Below are 9,310 nucleotides of genomic sequence, written 5' to 3'. Positions count from 1 at the left end.
GGGAGAAAAATGCAAAGGTACAAGACAGCTTTTCCTTGCCAATATCCCTCTTTTGCAAAGAGCTGCGCATTGGAAAATTCAGGGCTATGTCGTGTAGATGATGGCCTAACAGGAGGCTTTAAAATTTTCTTTCTAGTGACCTTCGTTTGGGAGAAAAATGCAAAGGTACAAGACAGCTTTTCCTTGCCAATATCTCTCTTTTGCAAAGAGCTGCGCATTGGAAAATTCAGGGCTATGTCGTGTAGATGATGGCCTAACAGGAGGCTTTAAAATTTTCTTTCTAGTGACCTTCGTTTGGGAGAAAAATGCAAAGGTATAAGACAGCTTTTCCTTGCCAATATCTCTCTTTTGCAAAGAGCTGCGCATTGGAAAATTCAGGGCTATGTCGTGTAGATGATGGCCTAACAGGAGGCTTTAAAATTTTCTTTCTAGTGTCCTTCGTTTGGGAGAAAAATGCAATGGTACAAGACAGCTTTTCCTTGACAATATCTCTCTTTTGCAAAGAGCTGCGCATTGGAAAATTCAGGGCTATGTCGTGTAGATGATGGCCTAACAGGAGGCTTTAAAATTTTCTTTCTAGTGTCCTTCGTTTGGGAGAAAAATGCAAAGGTACAAGACAGCTTTTCCTTGCCAATATCTCTCTTTTGCAAAGAGCTGCGCATTGGAAAATTCAGGGCTATGTCGTGTAGATGATGGCCTAACAGGAGGCTTTAAAATTTTAATTCTAGTGTCCTTCGTTTGGGAGAAAAATGCAAAGGTACAAGACAGCTTTTCCTTGCCAATATCTCTGTATTGCAAAGAGCTACGCATTGGAAAATTCAGGGCTATGCCGTTTAGATGAAGCACTAACAGGAGGCTTTAAAATTTTAATTCTAGTGTCCTTCGTTTGGGAGAAAAATGCAAAGGTACAAGACAGCTTTTCCTTGCCAATATCTCTCTTTTGCAAAGAGCTACGCATTGGAAAATTCAGGGCTATGTCGTGTAGATGATGGCCTAACAGGAGGCTTTAAAATTATCTTTCTAGTGTCCTTCGTTTGGGAGAAAAATGCAAAGGTAAAGACAGCTTTTCCTTGCCAATATCTCTCTTTTGCAAAGAGCTGCGCATTGGAAAATTCAGGGCTATGCTGTGTAGATGATGGCCTAACAGGAGGCTTTCAAATTTTCTTTCTAGTGTCCTTCGTTTGGGAGAAAAATGCAAAGGTACAAGACAGCTTTTCCTTGCCAATATCTCTCTTTTGCAAAGAGCTACGCATTGGAAAATTCAGGGCTATGTCATATAGATGATGGCCTAACAGGAGGCTTTAAAATTTTCTTTCTAGTGTCCTTCGTTTGGGAGAAAAATGCAAAGGTACAAGACAGCTTTTCCTTGCCAATATCTCTCTTTTGCAAAGAGCTACGCATTAGAAAATTCAGGGCTATGCCGTGTAGCTGAAGCACTAACAGGAGGCTTTAAAAAATTCTTTCTAGTGACCTTCGTTTGGGAGAAAAATGCAAAGGTAAAGACAGCTTTTCCTTGCCAATATCTCTCTTTTGCAAAGAGCTGCGCATTGGAAAATTCAGGGCTATGCCGTGTAGATGATGGCCTAACAGGAGGCTTTAAAATTTTCTTTCTAGTGTCCTTCGTTTGGGAGAAAAATGCAAAGGTACAAGACAGCTTTTCCTTGCCAATATCTCTCTTTTGCAAAGAGCTACGCATTGGAAAATTCAGGGCTATGTCGTATAGATGATGGCCTAACAGGAGGCTTTAAAATTTTCTTTCTAGTGTCCTTCGTTTGGGAGAAAAATGCAAAGGTACAAGACAGCTTTTCCTTGCCAATATCTCTCTTTTGCAAAGAGCTACGCATTAGAAAATTCAGGGCTATGCCGTGTAGCTGAAGCACTAACAGGAGGCTTTAAAATTTTCATTCTAGTGTCCTTCGTTTGGGAGAAAAATGCAAAGGTACAAGACAGCTTTTCCTTGCCAATATCTCTCTTTTGCAAAGAGCTGCGCATTGGAAAATTCAGGGCTATACCGTGTAGATGAAGCACTAACAGGAGGCTTTAACATTTTCTTTCTAGTGTCCTTCGTTTGGGAGAAAAATGCAATGGTACAAGACAGCTTTTCCTTGCCAATATCTCTCTTTTGCAAAGAGCTACGCATTGGAAAATTCAGGGCTATGTCGTGTAGATGATGGCCTAACAGGAGGCTTTAACATTTTCTTTCTAGTGTCCTTCGTTTGGGAGAAAAATGCAAAGGTACAAGACAGCTTTTCCTTGCCAATATCTCTCTTTTGCAAAGAGCTGCGCATTGGAAAATTCAGGGCTATGTCGTGTAGATGATGGCCTAACAGGAGGCTTTAAAATTTTCTTTCTAGTGACCTTCGTTTGGGAGAAAAATGCAAAGGTACAAGACAGCTTTTCCTTGCCAATGTCTCTCTTTTGCAAAGAGCTGCGCATTGGAAAATTCAGGGCTATGTCGTGTAGATGATGGCCTAACAGGAGGCTTTAAAATTTTCTTTCTAGTGACCTTCGTTTGGGAGAAAAATGCAAAGGTACAAGACAGCTTTTCCTTGCCAATATCTCTCTTTTGCAAAGAGCTGCGCATTGGAAAATTCAGGGCTATGTCGTGCAGATGATGGCCTAACAGGAGGCTTTAAAATTTTCTTTCTAGTGTCCTTCGTTTGGGAGAAAAATGCAATGGTACAAGACAGCTTTTCCTTGCCAATATCTCTCTTTTGCAAAGAGCTGCGCATTGGAAAATTCAGGGCTATGTCGTGTAGATGATGGCCTAACAGGAGGCTTTAAAATTTTCTTTCTAGTGTCCTTCGTTTGGGAGAAAAATGCAAAGGTACAAGACAGCTTTTCCTTGCCAATATCTCTCTTTTGCAAAGAGCTGCGCATTGGAAAATTCAGGGCTATGTCGTGTAGATGATGGCCTAACAGGAGGCTTTAAAATTTTAATTCTAGTGTCCTTCGTTTGGGAGAAAAATGCAAAGGTACAAGACAGCTTTTCCTTGCCAATATCTCTCTATTGCAAAGAGCTACGCATTGGAAAATTCAGGGCTATGCCGTTTAGATGAAGCACTAATAGGAGGCTTTAAAATTTTAATTCTAGTGTCCTTCGTTTGGGAGAAAAATGCAAAGGTACAAGACAGCTTTTCCTTGCCAATATCTCTCTTTTGCAAAGAGCTGCGCATTGGAAAATTCAGGGCCATGTCGTGTAGATGATGGCCTAACAGGAGGCTTTAAAATTATCTTTCTAGTGTCCTTCGTTTGGGAGAAAAATGCAAAGGTACAAGACAGCTTTTCCTTGCCAATATCTCTCTTTTGCAAAGAGCTGCGCATTGGAAAATTCAGGGCTATGTCGTGTAGATGATGGCCTAACAGGAGGCTTTAAAATTTTAATTCTAGTGTCCTTCGTTTGGGAAAAAAATGCAAAGGTACAAGACAGCTTTACCTTGCCAATATCTCTATTTTGCAAAGAGCTGCGCATTGGAAAATTCAGGGCTATGTCGTGTAGATGATGGCCTAACAGGAGGCTTTAAAATTTTCTTTCTAGTGTCCTTCGTTTGGGAGAAAAATGCAAAGGTACAAGACAGCTTTTCCTTGCCAATATCTCTCTTTTGCAAAGAGCTACGCATTGGAAAATTCAGGGCTATGTCGTGTAGATGATGGCCTAACAGGAGGCTTTAAAAATTTCTTTCTAGTGACCTTCGTTTGGGAGAAAAATGCAAAGGTACAAGACAGCTTTTCCTTGCCAATATCTCTCTTTTGCAAAGAGCTGCGCATTGGAAAATTCAGGGCTATGTCGTGTAGATGATGGCCTAACAGGAGGCTTTAAAATTTTCTTTCTAGTGACCTTCGTTTGGGAGAAAAATGCAAAGGTACAAGACAGATTTTCCTTGCCAATATCTCTCTTTTGCAAAGAGCTGCGCATTGGAAAATTCAGGGCTATGTCGTGTAGATGATGGCCTAACAGGAGGCTTTAAAATTTTCTTTCTAGTGTCCTTCGTTTGGGAGAAAAATGCAATGGTACAAGACAGCTTTTCCTTGCCAATATCTCTCTTTTGCAAAGAGCTGCGCATTGGAAAATTCAGGGCTATGTCGTGTAGATGATGGCCTAACAGGAGGCTTTAAAATTTTCTTTCTAGTGTCCTTCGTTTGGGAGAAAAATGCAATGGTACAAGACAGCTTTTCCTTGCCAATATCTCTCTTTTGCAAAGAGCTGCGCATTGGAAAATTCAGGGCTATGTCGTGTAGATGATGGCCTAACAGGGGGCTTTAAAATTTTCTTTCTAGTGTCCTTCGTTTGGGAGAAAAATGCAAAGGTACAAGACAGCTTTTCCTTGCCAATATCTCTCTTTTGCAAAGAGCTGCGCATTGGAAAATTCAGGGCTATGTCGTGTAGATGATGGCCTAACAGGAGGCTTTAAAATTTTCTTTCTAGTGTCCTTCGTTTGGGAGAAAAATGCAAAGGTACAAGACAGCTTTTCCTTGCCAATATCTCTCTTTTGCAAAGAGCTACGCATTGGAAAATTCAGGGCTATGTCGTGTAGATGATGGCCTAACAGGAGGCTTTAAAATTTTCTTTCTAGTGACCTTCGTTTGGGAGAAAAATGCAAAGGTACAAGACAGCTTTTCCTTGCCAATATCTCTCTTTTGCAAAGAGCTGCGCATTGGAAAATTCAGGGCTATGTCGTGTAGATGATGGCCTAACAGGAGGCTTTAAAATTTTTATTCTAGTGTCCTTCGTTTGGGAGAAAAATGCAAAGGTACAAGACAGCTTTTCCTTGCCAATATCTCTCTTTTGCAAAGAGCTGCGCATTGGAAAATTCAGGGCTATGTCGTGTAGATGATGGCCTAACAGGAGGCTTTAAAATTTTCTTTCTAGTGTCCTTCGTTTGGGAGAAAAATGCAAAGGTACAAGACAGCTTTTCCTTGCCAATATCTCTCTTTTGCAAAGAGCTACGTATTGGAAAATTCAGGGCTATGTCGTGTAGATGATGGCCTAACAGGAGGCTTTAAAAATTTCTTTCTAGTGACCTTCGTTTGGGAGAAAAATGCAAAGGTACAAGACAGCTTTTCCTTGCCAATATCTCTCTTTTGCAAAGAGCTGCGCATTGGAAAATTCAGGGCTATGTCGTGTAGATGATGGCCTAACAGGAGGCTTTAAAATTTTCTTTCTAGTGACCTTCGTTTGGGAGAAAAATGCAAAGGTACAAGACAGCTTTTCCTTGCCAATATCTCTCTTTTGCAAAGAGCTGCGCATTGGAAAATTCAGGGCTATGTCGTGTAGATGATGGCGTAACAGGAGGCTTTAAAATTTTCTTTCTAGTGTCCTTCGTTTGGGAGAAAAATGCAATGGTACAAGACAGCTTTTCCTTGCCAATATCTCTCTTTTGCAAAGAGCTGCGCATTGGAAAATTCAGGGCTATGTCGTGTAGATGATGGCCTAACAGGAGGCTTTAAAATTTTCTTTCTAGTGTCCTTCGTTTGGGAGAAAAATGCAAAGGTACAAGACAGCTTTTCCTTGCCAATATCTCTCTTTTGCAAAGAGCTGCGCATTGGAAAATTCAGGGCTATGTCGTGTAGATGATGGCCTAACAGGAGGCTTTAAAATTTTAATTCTAGTGCTACTCCGATCAACAACTGTTCCTTGGACCTCGCCTTTATCTGGAGATCGTCCAAGTACGGGATAATTATAACTCCCTTTTTTCGCAGGAGTATCATCATCTCGGCCATTACCTTGGTAAACACCCTCGGTGCCGTGGACAGACCAAACGGCAGCGTCTGGAATTGGTAATGACAGTCCTGTACCACAAATCTGAGGTACTCCTGGTGAGGAGAGTAAATGGGGACATGCAGGTAAGCATCCTTGATGTCCAGTGATACCATGTAATCCCCTTCCTCCAGGCTTGAGATAACCGCCCTGAGCGATTCCATCTTGAACTTGAACCGTTTTATATACGTGTTCAAAGATTTAAAATTTAAAATGGGTCTCACCGAACCGTCCGGTTTCGGTACCACAAACCTTATTATTTCAAAACTTGTAACCATGCCAATCACAGACAGAAGGTTTCCATTAGACACAGATCTGAGAATATACTTAACTGAACATTATGTCCCACACACAAAACCATAACACACAAATTTAAATACAGTTTGCAAACTTCAATTTCTTGCAGATTTCAACAGTTTTGCCGATTTCAAAATACGCTTAGTATTGGTTGATCAGGCCAATATTATACAGCATGATTTAAATGCAAAACATATACTGTACCCTTTGTCACAGTACTATACAAAATTTGTGCTTCTATGGAATATTTCTTCCATACATGATATGCACACTTAGGGTTAATCCTCCCTGCCCTTCCCATACGCTGGAAAAATTCGCAATCCCTGCAATTTTTCACACACGCGACACGTCTGTCAACTGGGAAGCTGCAGTAGATCCTCTTATCACAACTACAATCACAAAGCAACATGCTTAGGTTATGCTTAAAACAACCAGCAGCTCTTAGCAGCTCAGTATTGCAATATATACTTACACTCAGTTACATATAATCCCTATAACCTCGGGTTGTTCACTCTATTTTTTTCTAATGTACCCTTCTTATACACGTGTAGCTGACTAACAAGTGGAGGTGATCTATGTGCTTTTTACTTTATTTGGCTCTTGGTCCAAAGCACTTATTCATGCAATCATTCATAGAGTGAAAAACACAGGTCACTGTTTCTTTGCTCAAATCTTTGAATTAATTTTGGTATTCTTATTTACATGCAACAGCATCTGTCAATCATCATTTCCGAGTTACTTGGTCCTTCAACCGATTTGGACATAATTTTGGTATTCATTTTACAAACAAGCAACAACAAACAGGTCCCTGAGTTATTTTACTAGTTTTTTTTCAATCTCTCCACTTCTCATTCTCATATTATAAAAAATACAATCACACAGACAGCTGGCAGGTATAGAAACAGCATGTACTGGAATACAGCACATACCATGGTATTCTATACTTACCAGTGCTGTTATGACTTGGGATGTTCCTTCCATCATCAGCTGCTGGCTGGCTGGCACACCCCTTTGAGAATTTGATGAAGAGATCGAGATCTATAGTTCCAAGGACATAGCCCCCATCTGTTGAATTCTCTTGGATTAACTAAATTAACCATCTTGTTGCTGTTTGGGTTGTTAGGTAAAAGAATGAATTGAAAATGGATTTATAAAAATCAATTATTATTTATTCAAAGGGCCACGCCCGTATACAGGGGAGAAGTAGCATTCTCTCGTCCTGTGTCAAATCATTTAACAACAACATACACGTATCAACAATGAGTTTTATATAATACACAGTTACACCCCTTTTGTATATTCCTCCCATATGATTTCATACCCCAGGAATACGATGTTAGGCAATAGAGTTATGCAATATTGGGACAATTGTCAAGAATACTAAAAAGATACTCGTGAGCTTCAACTGTGTCCATATTAGGAATTACATCTGGTCTCTATGAGCTTTTAGAAAGTGCGTATGTGGAAACAATACTTAGCCAACAAAGTTGTTTTTCTCTCAGGGTGTGTAAAAAGTTCAAGATGAATTTGCTATATCATCTAGCTAGAATCAAAATGGATTCTGTTATGCTTTCATATTATACTAGTGAATATGAGAACCCTTTGCTTATTGGATGTATACATAATATACGTACTATCCCGTAGTGCACACACATAACTGTTAGGCCTTCAGCAGGTTGCCTCTGTCACAGTATTCAACACATCTTATAAAACTCTCCAGATTATTGACTTTTTAAAGTTTTTCTAGGAAACGTTTTAGATGAATGCTTATTAGCCTTTGTCAGTATGCACTTTCGCAAAGTGTCTCTGTGGCGCAATCAGTTAGTGTGTACGGCTGTTAACTAAAAGGTTGGTGGTTCAATCCCACCCAGGGATGTAATTGATCTTGTTATCAGATTTTGGTGATCTTTAAGTAGACAAGTCAAAATTTCAAACCGCCTCTTATGGTGTAGGGTACCTGGCCTTCTCTGATGTAATCAGAGTTAGATTTGATTCATTGATTTTATAAAAACAGCTAGGAAGCACAATTTAGCAGTGGTTTGCAGAGAAAAAAAATATGCTGGCAGAAAAATCCAATTGAGTGATTAAACAGCTCTTCATTTTCTGGCTTTATTTTTATGCTAACAAATTTGTTCTCTGAAAAGTGTCCACAAAGCCAAGTCTCTGATTAACACCTTTGTAAGGATGGTTTTTCACCTATTACTAAATTATACTTGCTTCATTGGAAAGGCAGCAAGATGCATCCTCATTTCAATGTCTACTGAAATAATACAGGTTGACACCAGGAAACATTAACGCCACTGCATCCTTGCTGCTTTCTCATGTGGAAGTCTGTTTAATGTGAAAACAAGGTGATATCTAATTAGCACACAGGTAAGGAATTCTGAAAATCTTTATTTAAGGGTGAAGATGTTTCTCACAAAATTGTTGCCCCAATGCATCATTGAAATTCAAGCTGGAAAGATGATTTTAATATATCACTTGTACATTTTGTATTGCTCTTCTGGTGACAATGTAGTTTTTTTTTCAATTACCATTTTAATAACAGGGTAAAGAAAATTAAGTGGATTTTTGAAAGAAAACTATACTGTCAATATACTATTAAAACAAATTAAAATGGTAAAAGTTATTGTACTTTAAGTAAAAATAAAAGAGCAAAAATATCAATCCCAGTTTTGATTACTTAAATTAACAAAAAAAATGCATATAGCAAAGGATAGTTTCAATCTGCCTACCTCTGGGTTATGGGTCCAGCATGCTTCCATTGCAGTACTCTGCTGCACATGTAAGTGCAAGAGATCCTGAAGCACTCACTCATCATGGGAAAGTACCAATGTGTTTATTCGTTGGTTGATGGAAGAAACATCTTACAAAAACTCTCCAGATTATTGATTTTTTAATGTTTTTCTAGGAAACGTTCTAGATTTATGCTTATTAGCCTTTGTCAGTATGCACTTTTTGCAAAGTGTCTCTGTGGCGCAATCGGTTAGTGTGTTCGGCTATTAACCGAAAGGTTGGTGGTTCAATCCCACCCAGGGATGTAATTAAACTTGTGATCAGATTTTGGTGATATTTAAGTAGACAAGTCAAAATTTCAAACCCCCTCTTATGGTGTAGGGTACATGGCCTTCTCTGATGTAATCAGAGTTAGATTTGATTCAGTTATTTTATAAAAAAACAGCTAGGAAGCACAATTTAGCAGTGGGTTGCAGAGAAAAAAAAATATGCTGGCAGAAAAATCCAATCGAGTGATTA

General features: G+C 39.3%; 1 non-coding gene across 1 annotated transcript; it reads left to right on the top strand.

The window, feature by feature from the left end:
* The first annotated feature begins 9,022 nt into the window (after positions 1 to 9,022).
* On the top strand, positions 9,023 to 9,096 carry TRNAN-AUU (transfer RNA asparagine (anticodon AUU)). Its single transcript has one exon. It is a non-coding gene; the product is annotated as a tRNA-Asn (tRNA).
* Positions 9,097 to 9,310: the final 214 nt, after the last annotated feature.

The sequence above is a fragment of the Pseudophryne corroboree genome, unplaced genomic scaffold, assembly GCF_028390025.1.
Source record: "Pseudophryne corroboree isolate aPseCor3 unplaced genomic scaffold, aPseCor3.hap2 scaffold_1482, whole genome shotgun sequence".
Classification (NCBI taxonomy): domain Eukaryota; kingdom Metazoa; phylum Chordata; class Amphibia; order Anura; family Myobatrachidae; genus Pseudophryne; species Pseudophryne corroboree.
The sequence above is the reverse complement of the archived record's forward strand: the minus strand, read 5'-3'. Positions and strand labels throughout refer to the sequence as shown.